This window comes from Jaculus jaculus, chromosome 5, assembly GCF_020740685.1.
Source record: "Jaculus jaculus isolate mJacJac1 chromosome 5, mJacJac1.mat.Y.cur, whole genome shotgun sequence".
Lineage (NCBI taxonomy): Eukaryota > Metazoa > Chordata > Mammalia > Rodentia > Dipodidae > Jaculus > Jaculus jaculus.
In genome coordinates this window covers 160,075,993-160,090,495 of record NC_059106.1, presented here as the reverse complement: position 1 = coordinate 160,090,495, position 14,503 = coordinate 160,075,993, and positions in this window count along the sequence as shown.

Here is a 14,503-nt window from a genome sequence, read left to right as displayed (position 1 = left end):
TAAATGGGGCCTGTGCCTGGGGACTATGACTCAGTGACTCAGGCTGTGTCCCTCGCTCTAACTGGATTCCCCTGCCCTCCCTACTGACTGTCCGATCTGATGATTCCCAGCATCCATGCCTTGGGCTCTCTGAAAGGCACTAGGTAGGAAAGTGACAGCGATTTTTTTTCCCCCTTTGTTTCTGACATGAAACCTCTCTGGTAGGAGGCCACGGCTTAATGGTATGAAGTTTGAAAAATGCATTTTTTGGTCTTGGTTGTAATTCAGTGCTAGAACACTTGCCTCATCCAAACTAGGGCCAGGGTTCAAGCCCCAGCACCAAAAAGAATAAATTAGAAAACAAAAAGCAATCTTCTATATAATTTAAATTTTGTATGTGTGCATGTGTATAGAAGATGTGATATGTTGTGTGTGTGTGGTGTATGTATGTGGTATACGTACATGTGTGTGCAGATGTGATACCCCATGTGTGTGTAGAAGACAGAGGAGAACATTAGGTGACACCTCCATTACTCATTGCTTGTTTCTTGGAGGCCCTGTATCAGTTCTCCTGGGATTAAGCAACTGACCAAAAGTAGCTGATGGGAGAAAAGTTTGTTTGGAAGGGGGTGGGGCTCATAGTCTTGAGTGGAAGCTTCACGATGTCAGGGAGAAGATGGTAGAGCAGAGGGTGGATATCAGCTCCTTGCCAACGTCAGGTGGACAGTAGCAGCAGGAGAGTGAGCTAAGTTCTGGCAAAGGGGAGCTGGGCCTGTAACACCCCAAAGCCCGCCCCCAACAACACACCTCCTCCAGTAAGGCTCCTCTTTCCAAATTGCCACCACCTGGGGATCAAGCACCCAAGACACCTGAGTTTATGGGGGGGTCATCTGATTCAAGCCACCACAGGAAATCTCTTTACTGATTCCAGAGCTTGCCATTTTAAATTTTTGTTCCGTGAGCCCCAGCAGTTCGGCAGTCTTGCTCCCCCAAGGGCTGGGCACCCACAGGTACATGGTCATCCCTAGCTATTTACAAGGGTGCTGGGAAATAAAAGTCAGTGGTCTTAGGCCCTCATATTTGTACAGAAAGCTCTGGTAACAACTGAGCTGTCTCTGCAGCCCAAGCAACCAGAATTCTTGAGTCTTTACCAGTGATGAATTGTTTCCTTTGGCATCGGTAGGTCCTAATGATGGCTGGGCTTTGGGAGTGCGGCCTTTAGGTGACTTGGTGCTGTGCCTCTCCTCGACCCTTTGCAGGGAGAGCCATTCTTTATCACGTTTCAAGGAGAAATGGCCTCATCCAGAAAGCTCCCAGGCGTGTCCTGCTACTTCCTAGCCTAAGGAAAATGTGTTGGGAATGAGTAAATTCTGAGTTAAAGCTGTTTTGTGGGCGACTGTGCTAGGAAGACAATTACAATCACTTACCTCGAGGAGTGTGTAGACACATCTTCATAAAGCGTATCGGTTATTTATAGGAGAAAAGGTGGGGACTCTGGGATGGGCCAGAAAAGGGGAGAACAAGACAGAAGGGCATACATTTCGGAGTTGCTGAAGCCACCGTGCCATCGTAGGATGTGCAGGAGTTAAGGATAATAGTTAGGAGCTCATGGTAACCACATAGATCTTTCTGCATGAGAATGGCCAAGGACGAGTAAGGTCTGAATGAACAGAAAGGGCCACTGTAAAGGCAATGGAGCAGGCAGAAGGCCCTAGGCACATTAGCAAACAGCTGGATCAGTCCCATGTGTAGCAAATGCTTTAGAGACCTAACAGAACACACCCTTTGGGGTGTGCACACCCATGCACTCTTACACATCCAGAGCATATCTTACATACCCAAAGCTCTGAGTCATGTAACATCTGAGGGGACACAGAGCTCCTCCTCTGTGAGCCCATCCACAGCACTCCAGGAGTCATTCTATGGGGACATTAGATGGAGATGTTACTGACAGGGTTGGTTAAAGATCTCCTCAGCTGCTCTAACTATAGAAGGAGGTCGAGCTTGGAACCCAGAGGTCCCGTCTGTGTTCCTAGTTTTATGCCATGACTGCAGAATCTTGGGAAGTCACCAAATCTTCCTGTATCTTACCTCAATCACATGTAGAATAGGTGATAATATTTACCCCAGTTGTCTAGTAGAAAAAGTATCAGCATCAAACCTTAGAGTGGTGTATGGATGATTTTATTTATTTATTTATTTTTTTGGTTTTTCGAGGTAGGGTCTCATTGTAGCTCAGGCTGCTTTGGAATTCACTGTGTAGTCTCAGGGTGGCCTCGAACTCATGACGATCCTCCTACATCTGCCTCCTGAGTGCTGGGATTAAAGGTGTGTGCCTTTAGATGATTTTTAAAAATGAATTTGAAGTGAGAGAAGGAGGAGGAAGGAGGAAAGATAGGCAGGAGAAGGAAGTAGAAACATTTACCTGGATCTCATCTCATCTTGTCCCACATGAAAGACTTGAACTAATTCCGTGAAAGTCTTGCTCTGCACTGAGAGTTTTGAGTTAACTTAGTATAATCTGAGAAAACACAGAGAGTATCTCTCAAAATCTGTTCCTCAAACATGGACGCTAGAAGGCTCAGGCATAAGAGTGCTTCCTGTGCATGAGGGTCTGGGGGGTGGTGAGGGGAAGATATTGCCTGAGTTGGATTCAAAGAAGAGATTAGAGAACTGCTGGCTGACGAAAACAGCCAACTCCAGGATCAGTGAGAGACTGTTTCAAGGAAACACACAGGTGATTGAGGGATTTGGAGGACACCTGAATATGTATGCACATGTGATGCATGTATCTGCACATACATATGCATTCACAATATGCACACACATACCACACCACATACACTATGCACATGCAAAAACATAATGGAGGCAGGAAAAATGATGAGTTATGCAGACATGTAACTTAGATCCTACTTGACAACCTAAGTTCTATCCTGGAAGCTTAGTGCCCTCACAAGTCTTAACTTTTGTTGTTGTTGCTGCTGCTGTCTGCTGCCCTCCCCACACTATCAAGATTTTCTCTAAAACTGCAGAACTGTGCAATATCCTATAACCACGAGTCCTAAACCACAGACCCATCACAAAGTCTGGCAGAGCAGATCAGTAGTCAAAGGATGTCTTTGAAAGACTAAGATGAACATTAAATTAATCGACCAATACTCTGGGGTGTGTGTGTGTGGGGGGGGAAATGGCCACTAATTTCAAATTTTTCATCTCTGCAAAATCAATTATTATTATGTTTATTGATGTTGTATTTGTCACTATTTTCAGCTATTTCCCCTGACGACATGGGTTAAAATAAGAACATTGTTATAAAAGAGATTAGAACTGGTCGATTCTGTTTCTAGACTTCCTACCTCTCAGCTACCTGGGGTTTGGGAGAGAAATGCTGTGCCATGGGGCCAGGCTGGGCTTTCTTCCCGTTGTTCTGCTCTCTGGTATTGCTTTTGCCTATGCAAAATTTAAGATATTTAATTAAGCACCAACTAATGCTTCTTATTCACCGGGCAGAATGTTTGGAGATGTGACTATGAAGTCAACGCTCTCTTAGAGAAGGTTAGGGCTTGGAATTTCTTTCCTTACCTCTAGAAAGATCCCAAGAACCATTTCCACCAGTATGAAGTGAAGCTCTCTGATGTTAGCCACACAGTAAAGGGGTTCTTGCTAATGTGTTTAATCCCTTGCATGGGTCTGGATCACAGGAACCAGTAATGCCGGTATGTACACGCTATTTCAAACCAAATGCTCCATTCCCCATGGAGTGGCTTTTGTCCTCATTGAAACACATGGCGATAAAGATGGGCTGGTCCTCAGAGACACAGTTTTACACCGTGCAGTTCATTGTCCCAATTGGTTCCACCCACACATTTGCATATGAAAGTATGCAAAATGACAGCAAAATATATGGCCCCCATATAGCAATAGATAAATGATTCCAGAGTGTGGCGGTTTGATCCAGGTGTCCCCCATAAACCTAGGTGTTCTGAATGCTAGGTTTCCAGGGAGATTTGGGAATTAACACCTCCTGGAGACAGTGTATTCTTGGGGGTGGTCTTGTGGGTATTATAGCCAGTTTCCCCTTGCCAGTGTTTGGCACACTCTCCTATTGCTGTTGTCCATGTGATGTTGGTGAAGAGGTGATGTCCACCCTCTGCTCATGCCATCGTTTTCCCCTGCCATCATGGAGCTTCCCCTCAATTCTGTCAGCCAAAATAACATTTTTTTCCCCCCATAGGCTGCTCTTGGTCAGGTGATTTCTGCCAGCAATGAGAACTTGATCACAACAGTAAAGTTGGTACCACAGGTGGGGTAGAATTGCTGCTAGACACCTGAATGTGTGGCTTTGGCCTTTTTGGAGCTGATGTTTGTTTTTTTTTTTTTTTTTCGAGGTAGAGTCTCACTTTAGCTCTGACCTAGAATTCACTATGTAGTCTCAGTGTGGCCTAGAAATCATGGTGATCCTTGAAGTTGAGTTTTAAGAGGAATGTGGAAGGATTTGAAACATTGGCCTAAAGGACACCTTGTAGTGCTCTAAGTACAGCTTGATGGACTGTTCTGGTCAGAGTTGACAGACCTAAGTGCAGTAAAACCTAAGGACTGTGAGGTTTGGCTTTAGAGGGTGAGAAAATGCTTTGCTTGGACTGGGCTAGAAGCAGTGTGTGTGAAAGGCTTACTGTTATGCCTGTGCATGGAGAATTTATGCAGGGTTGCATTGTATCTAAATTGACTAGTTTGATCAGAGGGATATGGCACAGAAATGAAATTTTGGGGGTGAAACTTCTGCCCATTCAGCTGCAATTCTATGAGAGATCACAACCATTGAGATTGGGCCAGCTGACCTGCATTGCGCCAACAGAAAGAATGCAGTCTTTTGAAGGGGCCTGAATGCTGAAGGAATGTCTTGTTCTTCAAAGTCTGCTTTATTCCCCCCTGGATTAACAAATTGGCACCCTGCCTGGTATTATGGTATATAAAAAATGCAGGAAAGAGAGGGTCACTGATTTTGCAACACAGCCTTGTGTTTTGAAAATGAACATGGAAAGTGTGAAGCAGGTTTGCTGGATACCTGCATGGAGACCTGATGGAGCCATGAGGATGGACCCACCGTGGTTTGCAGTTGGAGACCCAGTGGAGACGCCAGGACAGTGGGATGGCTGCTAAGGAGAGCTGCCAGGCCTGGATAAATTTTTCCAGGACTGTGAGTAGCCTAGCTGGAGGGGCAGAATTGGAACTCCAGAGACTTGTTGCTGGTTATAATTATCAGACATGGAGAGTTGTCACTGACTAGAGTTGTCAGACTTGGAGCTACAGAGTTTGATGTTTGCCCTGTTTAAATCTTGTATTGGTTGAATATTTCTTTGCTATGTCCAATGCCATTTTTTTGCAGTGACTGTTTATTCTGTGCCATTATGGTTTGGGGGGGGATTATTTTTGGTATTATGTTAAAAGAGCTTGGATTATGGGAATGTTTGAACACCACTGGGATTAATAAAAACTATGGCAATGTGGTGGCACGTGTGTATGGAGTTTGTTTGCAGTGGTTAGAGACTCTGGCACACCCATTCTCTCTCTCAATCTGCCTCTTTCTATCTCATTCAAATAAATAAATACATAAAACATTTTTTAAAAGTAGAAGAAAATTCATGGGAATAACTTAGAGATGGTTTCTTCTTGGCTTGTGTATGTGCATGTAGTGCATGTAGTGTCTGTACAAGTGTGTAAGTGTGTTCATGTGTATGAGGGTACATATGTGTGCATGTCTGTGGAGTTCAGAAGTTGATGTCTGGTGTCATTCTCAATTGCTCCTCCTACTATTACTATTAGTTTTGGAGACAGCATCTCTCACTGTACCTGGTCTCCACCTCAGCTAGGCCAGCACAATGCAGGGTTCCTTTGTCTCCACCTCTCCAGCCCTAAGTATACAGATATGTAATGTGGAGCCATGCTTGACTTTTACGTGGGTGTTTGGGATCTGAATTTAGATCTTTTTTTAAAAAATATTTTATATTTATTTATTTACTTGGCAGAGAAAGAGGGAGAGGAAAAGAGAGAGAGGGGGGTGGTGAGATTGGGTGCTCCAGGGCCTCCAGCCACTGTAAACAAACTTGAGATGCTTGTACCCCCCTTGTGCATCTGACTAACGGGGGTCCTGAGGAATCAAACCTGGGTCCTTTGGCTTTGCAGCCAAATGCCTTAACTGCTAAGCCATCCCTCCAGCCCCTTGAACTTAGGTCTTTATGCTTTTAGGACAAGCATGTTAAGGGTGGAGCCATCTCAGCCCCAGGAAGGGAAGACTTCTTGTATTACGCCTCAGTGTCACAAATAGATGCAAGAAAATTTGATACACTTTTATTCTGCAAAACTGAAGACTTTTTATTCATTTCACTAAGTGGCTTTTCTGAAAGGTTAGGTCAGTTCCAGCAGGGTGTAGAAGGTTTGTACGTAGGTGAGATCATTGAGCCCATCCTCGCTAACCTTTGCTGAACAGTCTTGTTCAGTATTGAAAGGATTATGGAATTGCTGAGTCTGAAGACCTCAGTTCAGAATCAACAGTGTCCAAGTCATAACAGATTTATCTCTCCTTAAGTTTATTATTTTGGGGACAGTGAAGCTATCTGAAGATTGACAGTGCTTTGATTCCATTTGTTCCATAGCTGTGCATGGATGACCGGCCAGCTTGGCAGTGAGTTGGCAGTGTTTAATAAGATTGTCCTCCATGATTGAAACAAATGACTCTCTTTTTGTCATCAGAAATGGAGCCTTTATGCATTTGTTTTAGTAATACATGATCTGACATCATTAATAATCCAGGCTTGCAACTCGTGCTTGTTGAATACAATAGATGAATGAAAAATTTAATTTTTTAGTAGCTCCTAAGAGATGTGCCAATAGATCAAAAATAATTTAGGCAGAGTACCTTTGAGGCAGGAGATGGTCCATTGTCTCTACTTTTTGTTAGGCTCCATCTCATGTGCATGCTGATTGTATCCTTTGTGAATTGCCATGGTCATTTAAAAATATTTTATTTTCATTTATTAGAGAGAGAGAGAGAGAGAGAGAGAGAGAGAAAGAGTGTCTCAGGGTCTCCAGCCACTGAAAACAAATTCCAGACACATACACCACCTTGTACATCTGGCTTATGTGGGTCCTTTGGCTTTTCAGGCAAGTGTCTCAACAGCTAAGCCATCTCTCCACCCCTCAAAGGATTTTTTTAAAGCTGGTCCCTTGTCTCCAACTTTCTCTGCCATCCAAGTCGCCCTGCATCAGGTGCCTGAGGATGAACAGCAGACTCTCATTTGGGACTTTGTTCCTTCAGAGTCTCATGTGGGGAATACCACATGATGGAAATCCTGAGTCTGAAGTCTCCAGTGAAGAAGCAAAAGTGTCCCAGTCATAACAGATTTGTTGGGGACAATGACACTATTTGAAGATTGACATTCCTTTGATTCCAAGTAATTTAGTGAAATAAGTTTCCAGCAAGCTGTGTATCTATCTCCAATCTTCCCAAGACCCTATTCATGTTCTCTTATTGGGTATATTTCTCAGGTTTCTTTCTTAAATCCAGCACTTAGGTCTTGGGTGTACAGGAGTTTGCTTTTGAATTTGATTCACTTCTGTGTGGCTTCTCCAAGGACTTTGTACTATGCTTGACCTTGACACAGACAAGCACCCACACAAAGTTAGAGACCATATGTTTGAATTCTTTGGTTCCCATCCACTGGTATAATTTGACTTCATGGAAGCATTTAAGCTGCTCCTTTACGTTTTAGCTGACATATAATAACTGTACAAGTTTCTGAGGTACAGTGTGATAACTAGGTACATACACACAGTGTGTGATGATCATACAAGGGTAGTTAGCATTTGTTTGTGTTGGCACCCCTTGGACTTGTCTACTCTGGTTAGTTCTGACACACAGTACATTGTGATGATGTGCAGTCTCTCTAAACTGCTTCTCCCGCTTTCTCCAGCTGTGATGCAGATGCTGGGCTTGGGCTGCCTGAAGTCAAGGAATGGCCAACACAGAAACACCTGCCCAGGGCCTACTGGAAACATGTACTGATCCTGCCATTGTGCCCTGTGGAGGAAACCTGGCAGCGAGCCATAACGCTGCAGGCTTCAGCAGTTGCCTGGACTCTCTGAAGTATCACCTTTGGCCAGGGACTTGGAGAGGTCCTTCAAGTATATAACCTGTCCCTTGTATAATGACTTGTACTTAGTGTTAAGGATGGTATTGGAGACAGGGGTAGCAGACACATTGGAATCTCTTGGTTTTTGTTAAAATGGAAGAATAGAAAAGGCCAGGAAGGGCTAGAGAAATGGATTAGTGGTTAGCATGCTTGCCTGTAAAGCCTAAGGACCCAAGTTGGATTCAACACGTCCCACATAAGCCAGATGCATGAGGTGGCACATGCGTCTGGACTTTGGTTGGAGTGACTAGAGGCCCTGGTGCACCCGTTCTCTCTTTCTCTCTCAAATAAATAAATAAATAAAAATAAATTAAAAAGTTAAGGAAGAGACAGACACCTTTGCCCACAGTTCCTGGAATGAGCATTCCAGTGTTGGGGGTAAATGCATGCCAGGAAACATGAAGTAAGTGATCGTGGAAAGGTGGCTGAGTGACATCTCTACGCTTGCTTTCATGAACCTTGCTTGAAACTTCTTGGTCCCTCAGACAATTGACTTTGTTTTCTCCTGAAATTGATTCATTGAGTTCCATCATCTACATGTCTTCAAGGATATCAAAAGAAAGCCTGACTCCTGTTGTGTCCCTTTTATGGTATTGTAGGCATCACCAAGAAGGGAATGAAAGCACAGATTCTGTCCAGGGTGCAGTCCTCCCTCCTCTCTCAGCGTTAAAATGGTCCCATAAACACTGTAATCCTTGTAACTAATTCCCTCTTTACTTCGGATATGAGGAAGCTTAGATCAAGCGTTCGAGCCATTGCCCGCAGAGGCAGGCAGCTTTTGGCTTGCCTCTCTCTAATTTCCTCCAGCCTGTACCTACTTCCTTGCCCGCTTTCCCCTCTGCCACGTTGCGCTCGGTTATTCACATTTTACCCTTTGATGATTCACTTTAAAAATTAATCTTTCTATCTTGAAATGGTTGTAAATTCAAATTCAGATGTCAGAAATGATACAGAGAGATCCATTAGCCAGTGTCCCCCAAAGGTAATGGCTTGCATATTTGTAGTACAATATCACCATCAGAAAACTGATACAACCCAGGACCCTTACTCACACTGACTATATTTCCTATGCTTCTCCAAATCACTTGTGTGAAGGGACTGACTATAACTTAGCAAATATAAGCATTTACTTAACAGTTAATGCATAGAGAGGGCTCTTTTGTGGTTTTTAAAGCACGTGCTTGTGGTGGGTGTGTGCATATATGTTTGCGTATGTGCAAGGGCATGTGTTTGCAGAGGTTCATTTGAGGTGTGTTACACCATCACTTTCTGCCTTAATTTTGGGACAGGGTCTCACACTAAACCTAGAGCTCACAGATGTGGCTAGATTAGCTAGCCAGCAAGTCCTAAGGACCCTCTTTGTCTCTGCTTCCTGGCCCTGGGGTTTACAGGTGCATGATGTCACACCTGGCTTCTACATGGGTGCAACATATCCAAACTCAGGTCCCCACGCATGTACAGTCAGTACTTCATGCACTGAGTCTCCCCAGCTCCTGAGGAGAGGGGTCTTATGACGTAACTAACAACTGCTGAATGATCTTTCAGAGATAACAGCTTTGTACTTTCTAGAATTAAAAAAATGGGTCGGAGAGATTGCTTAGTGGTTAAGCACTTGCCTGTGAAGCCTAAGGACCCTGGTTTGAGGCTTGATTTCCCAGAACCCATGTTAGCCAGATTCACAAGGGGGCACATGTGTCTGGAGCTCATTTGCAGTGGTTGGAGGCCCTGGCACACCCATTCTCTTTCTCTCTCTCTCTGCCTCCTTCTCTTTCTCTGTCTGCCGCTCTCAAATAAATAAATAAAAATAAACAAAAAAATACACACAGAGAGACATACAGAAAACCCCTCAGCCACCAAAACCTTAAACATTATTTAATTAGCATATCCATGGGAAAGGAATGTAGCCAAGATATTGATTAGAATATTTGTTTGCCAGCGAGAAGCCCACAGTTAGGTGCAAGAAAGTAGACCAGAACTCTTCACTGCCATCGTGCTAGGCAAATATTTTTAAGCCAGTGACCGCTCTGTGATGGCAGAAGTTCAAGGTTAATGTCTGCAAGAAGAAACCAGGAGTGACATGACAATGAAATACAAATGCCCTTTATTCTGATGGACTGCCAGCAAGCTGCATGACTTTGCTTAGTAGTTCAAATTAATTGGCATAAATGATCTGGAAAGAAAGTTTGTGCCTTATTCAATATTCTACTCATTGCCTGTCTGTAATTCTGTCCTTTCTTCTCCCTATGTTTGAGAAATAGCATTCTCTGAGGAGACGAGCAGCATGGATGAACCATGACTCATTTTAGGCAAATGGAAGAAGCAGCCTCATTCCTTCTGTCTATTGAGGGTTAGGGTTGGGAGCCCCATTCTTCCCAATCAGGCACAGGGTCACCTGATTCTAAGAATTTTGCCCTCCTGGCTTTTTAACAAAATTTTTATTTATTTATGAGAGAGAGAGTGTGTGAATGGGCATACCAGGGCCTCTAGCCACTGCAAACGAACTCCAGATTCATGTACCACCTTGTGCATCTGGCTAATGTGGGTCCTGGGGAATTGAACCTGGGTCCTTTGGCTTTGCAGGAAAGCATCTTAACCACTAAGCCATCCCTCCAGACCCCTTCCAGCTTTTTAAGATGACTATGTAGTGAGTTGGCGTGCTGTTCCTACAGCAGAGGTGGTTTTGGTTGATGCTGAGGTACTGCTGCCCTCCGTGACACAGCCCTGGTGTGTCCACTACTTTAATGCTGGGGAAAACTTACCCAATCTGAAGCAGTTATGGAAGGAAAGGGTTTATTTCATCTTACAGTGTTTTTTTCTTCAGTAAGATAAAACCTTTATTTATTTATTTATTTTATTGGGGGAGAGAGAAAGAGGCAGATACAGAGAGACTGGGTATGCCAGGGCTTCTAGCCACTGCAAACCAACTCCAGACACATGTGCCACCATGTACATCTGGCTTACATGGGTCCTGGGAAATTGTACCTGGATCCATAGGCCTGAGAGGCAAGTGCTTTAACTGCTAAGCCATCTTTCCAGTCCAGAAAGGATTTATTTTGGCTCATGATTTGAGAGGGTGCAGTCCATCAGGGCAGGGAAAGGATAGCGTCAGGACCAGCTCTTTTCTGTGGTGCATGAAGACATGTGAAGCTGATGGCTCACATCTTGGTAGATCTGAGAAACAAAAAGATAAAACAAAATAGCTAATTAGAGCTGGACGTGAGGCTAGGGTATGCCCCCCCTCCCCCAGTTTGCCTACCTCTGGTAACCCACTTCTTTTGGTTCTGAAGGTTCTAAATAGCAGCACTAGCTGGGCACCAAGTGTTCAAACACATGAGCCCTGGGAGGGGGGGATTTAAGTCAAACCATCACCCCATATGGGGTGTAGAGGGATCAGTGCCTATCAAATAGAGACAGAGCAGGTGAGCACACACACCTCAGCTACTCACAGAAATCCGCTGGGCTTCCTGCTGTCCTCAGTGGGAGTAGAAAGGGCAGAGGCACTCCCATTGTTTTTGATTCCGAGTTTGCTCTCTTTCTGCTTTGTACTTGAAGAAGAACGTAGTGTAAATTCTTCTCTTAGCCATGTGGCCTGGATCAGGTTGGAGACCTTGATTTCTTGGCTCAGTGGGTTGTTTAGTGTCTGAATTTCCTGGCGTTTGGGGGCCTGGAAGCTCTTCAGATTGCTACTTCCCTGTGGACGTAGAATTCAAACATTTTTTTCATTTAAATTTTTTTGTTTATTTATATTTATTTATTTGAGAGCTACAGACACAGAGAAAGAGAGAGAGAGAGAGAAAGAGAGGGAGGGAGAGAATGGGCGCGCCTGGGCCTCTTGCCACTGCAAACAAACTCCAGACGCATGTGTCCCCTTGTGCCTCTGGCTAACGTGGGTCCTGGGGAATCGAGCCTGGAACTGGTGTCTTTAGGCTTCGCAGACAAGTGTCTAACTGCTAAGCCATCTCTCCAGCCTGAATTCAAAAATTTTTAACAAGAGCCCTCTTTCCTTTACATTTTATGATTGGACAACTTTATAAATGGCCATCCCAGACAAGGAGGTAGTAAAAAGTAGGAAAAAGTTCATGTTCGATGTCCAGTTTAGCCAGCCACAATGAGGATAACTAATTTTGACACGCTCGAGTTTTGCCAGGAAGTAAATTTGGTGGCATGGCGGAGGGTCTGGCATACTGGCGGAAGGGATGACAAGGGGACCCAAAGTGTGAAGACAGAGTGGATGTAGCTTTTATTGCACTTGCCAGCAATGTTTGTGTTTTTTAAAAAAATCAACTGTGCTCGGCCATATGGTTATTTTACTTTAAGCCAATAATTACTATTCCAAGCCACTCATTCTGGCTGCGAGGCTGGCATTCTTGTTTCTTTGTCCTCTTGGCTTTGTAAGCTGCTGCTGTGATTCCTGTGCAGCAGGTGAGAAAGCAAGTCTCGGAGAGGTGAAGTAACTTGTACAGATACCCAGCTGAACCTTGCTTCGGATGGATGCAAACCGGGCCAGGGTGACTTTGTGAAGGTGAGAACTGCGGCCGCTGCACTATACGGACATACCGCGCGTCACAGCTACGTGTGGGTTCATACTGTCTAGCCTGTTCCTGCTTCCCCAGAAACAGCTCATAGTCGAGATTTTTAATGAGGGATCCTTATATGTGTGTCACTAAGTGGCTGAGTGACTCTTGGCTAGTCAGATAAGGTCTGCTTATGAGTTTGCCCAGCTGTAAACCAGGAGAGATAAGGCTTCCCTCAAGAGATAGTGAGAGGAGGAGGAATACGGGGCAAATATTTTCGAAACAGGGTGCTTGATGCCACTGAACACACGGACAGAAATTGAAACCTTATAATTCAGGAGGACTACATAGGTATAAGCAGGCACTCTTAAACCTGTGCGTAGGCAGGCATGTTATAAGCAGGGCCTGGGGGACCCTGGGGGTGGAGTCCGTTCTGGGCCCAAGATGTCCTCGACTGTCATGTGTGGGGACATGAATGAGAGGTTACTGAAGCCCTGCAGCAAGGCAGGAGGTGCCAAAGTCATTCCACGGCCGTGGTGTGTCTTCCAAGCTACAAGAGCAAGGACAGATGGGGTCAGATGACACGGGCCGGCAGAGAAGACCCCGCTGAGACGTACGGCTCTGAGGACAATGCTCTGTTTGTCAAACTCCAGTGCAGACACCAGTGTGCAAAGCCACCAGCAGTGAGGCTCAGAGGCACCGGCAATGAGAGACCAGGGATAGTTGTCTGGTGGTAGTGTGTGTGCATGTGTGTGTGCACATGTGCGCATGCCCACACATGTGAGCAGATACGCATACCTTATGCACATGCCCATGAAGGCCAGATGACGCTGTGGGGGGTGGGGTGCAGGGGGCTGTCCTCTATCATGCTTCTACTTATTTCCTTGAGATGGGGTCTCTTGCTGAACCTGAAGCTGGGTGTTTTTGGACACACTGGCTACCCGGTGAGCCCCAGCCATTCTCCTGTCTCTGTCCCCACTCAGCACTGGAGTCACAGGCACGTGGGGCCAATACTTGGCTTTTTGCGTGGTTTCCTGGTATGGTGTAAAATGTAACATGTCTCCCAGAGCTTCGTGTGTTTTGATCCCCAGCTTGTGGAAATCTGCGGAGGTTGTGAGGCCTTTGGGAGGCTGAAGCTTGTGGGAAAAGGTGTGTCATCGGGACAGGCCTTGGGACTTCATAGTTCAGCACCACTGGGGTTCAGAGCCAGCTCAGTCACACCACGTCAGCCTCCTGCAGCTGTGACAAGCTGTGGCACCCCAGCTCTCTGCTCCGCCATGCATTTCCTGCCGTGATGAAGCTTCCCCTCAAAACTGTAAGCCAAAAAAAAAACCTTTCCTCACATCAGCTGCTCCTGTCAGGGGCTTCAACACTGAGAAGGTGACTGCTGTACTAGGGGAACTGAGCTCAGGGTCTCCTGTTGCCCGGCGTGTATTCTGACCGAGCCATCTCTCCAGCCCCCGCTTTTGCTGTTAAGAGCCAAGTTCTCAAGGGTCCCAAGGAGAGGAGCACGTCTTTCAGCTCATTTGGTGCATCACGGGAGGGCGACAGACCACCATCCTAGCACAGTGAGAGGAGTTGTGAGACAACCCCAGAGAGGGCTCAGATGATAGGCCAGACTATGATCGCACCAAAACCAGTTTTGGTCAACCGATGACTTGATTGGGGCTACTTACAAAGCAGGATAAGGGATTGCTTACAGGAAGATGACTCAAAGGCAGGCACATCACCTAAAAGCCCGCCCCAGCATACGCCGGTGACTGAGGGAAGCTGCTCTCTGTTGCTGACTACGTTGGGAGTTTGGTGCACACCGCATGA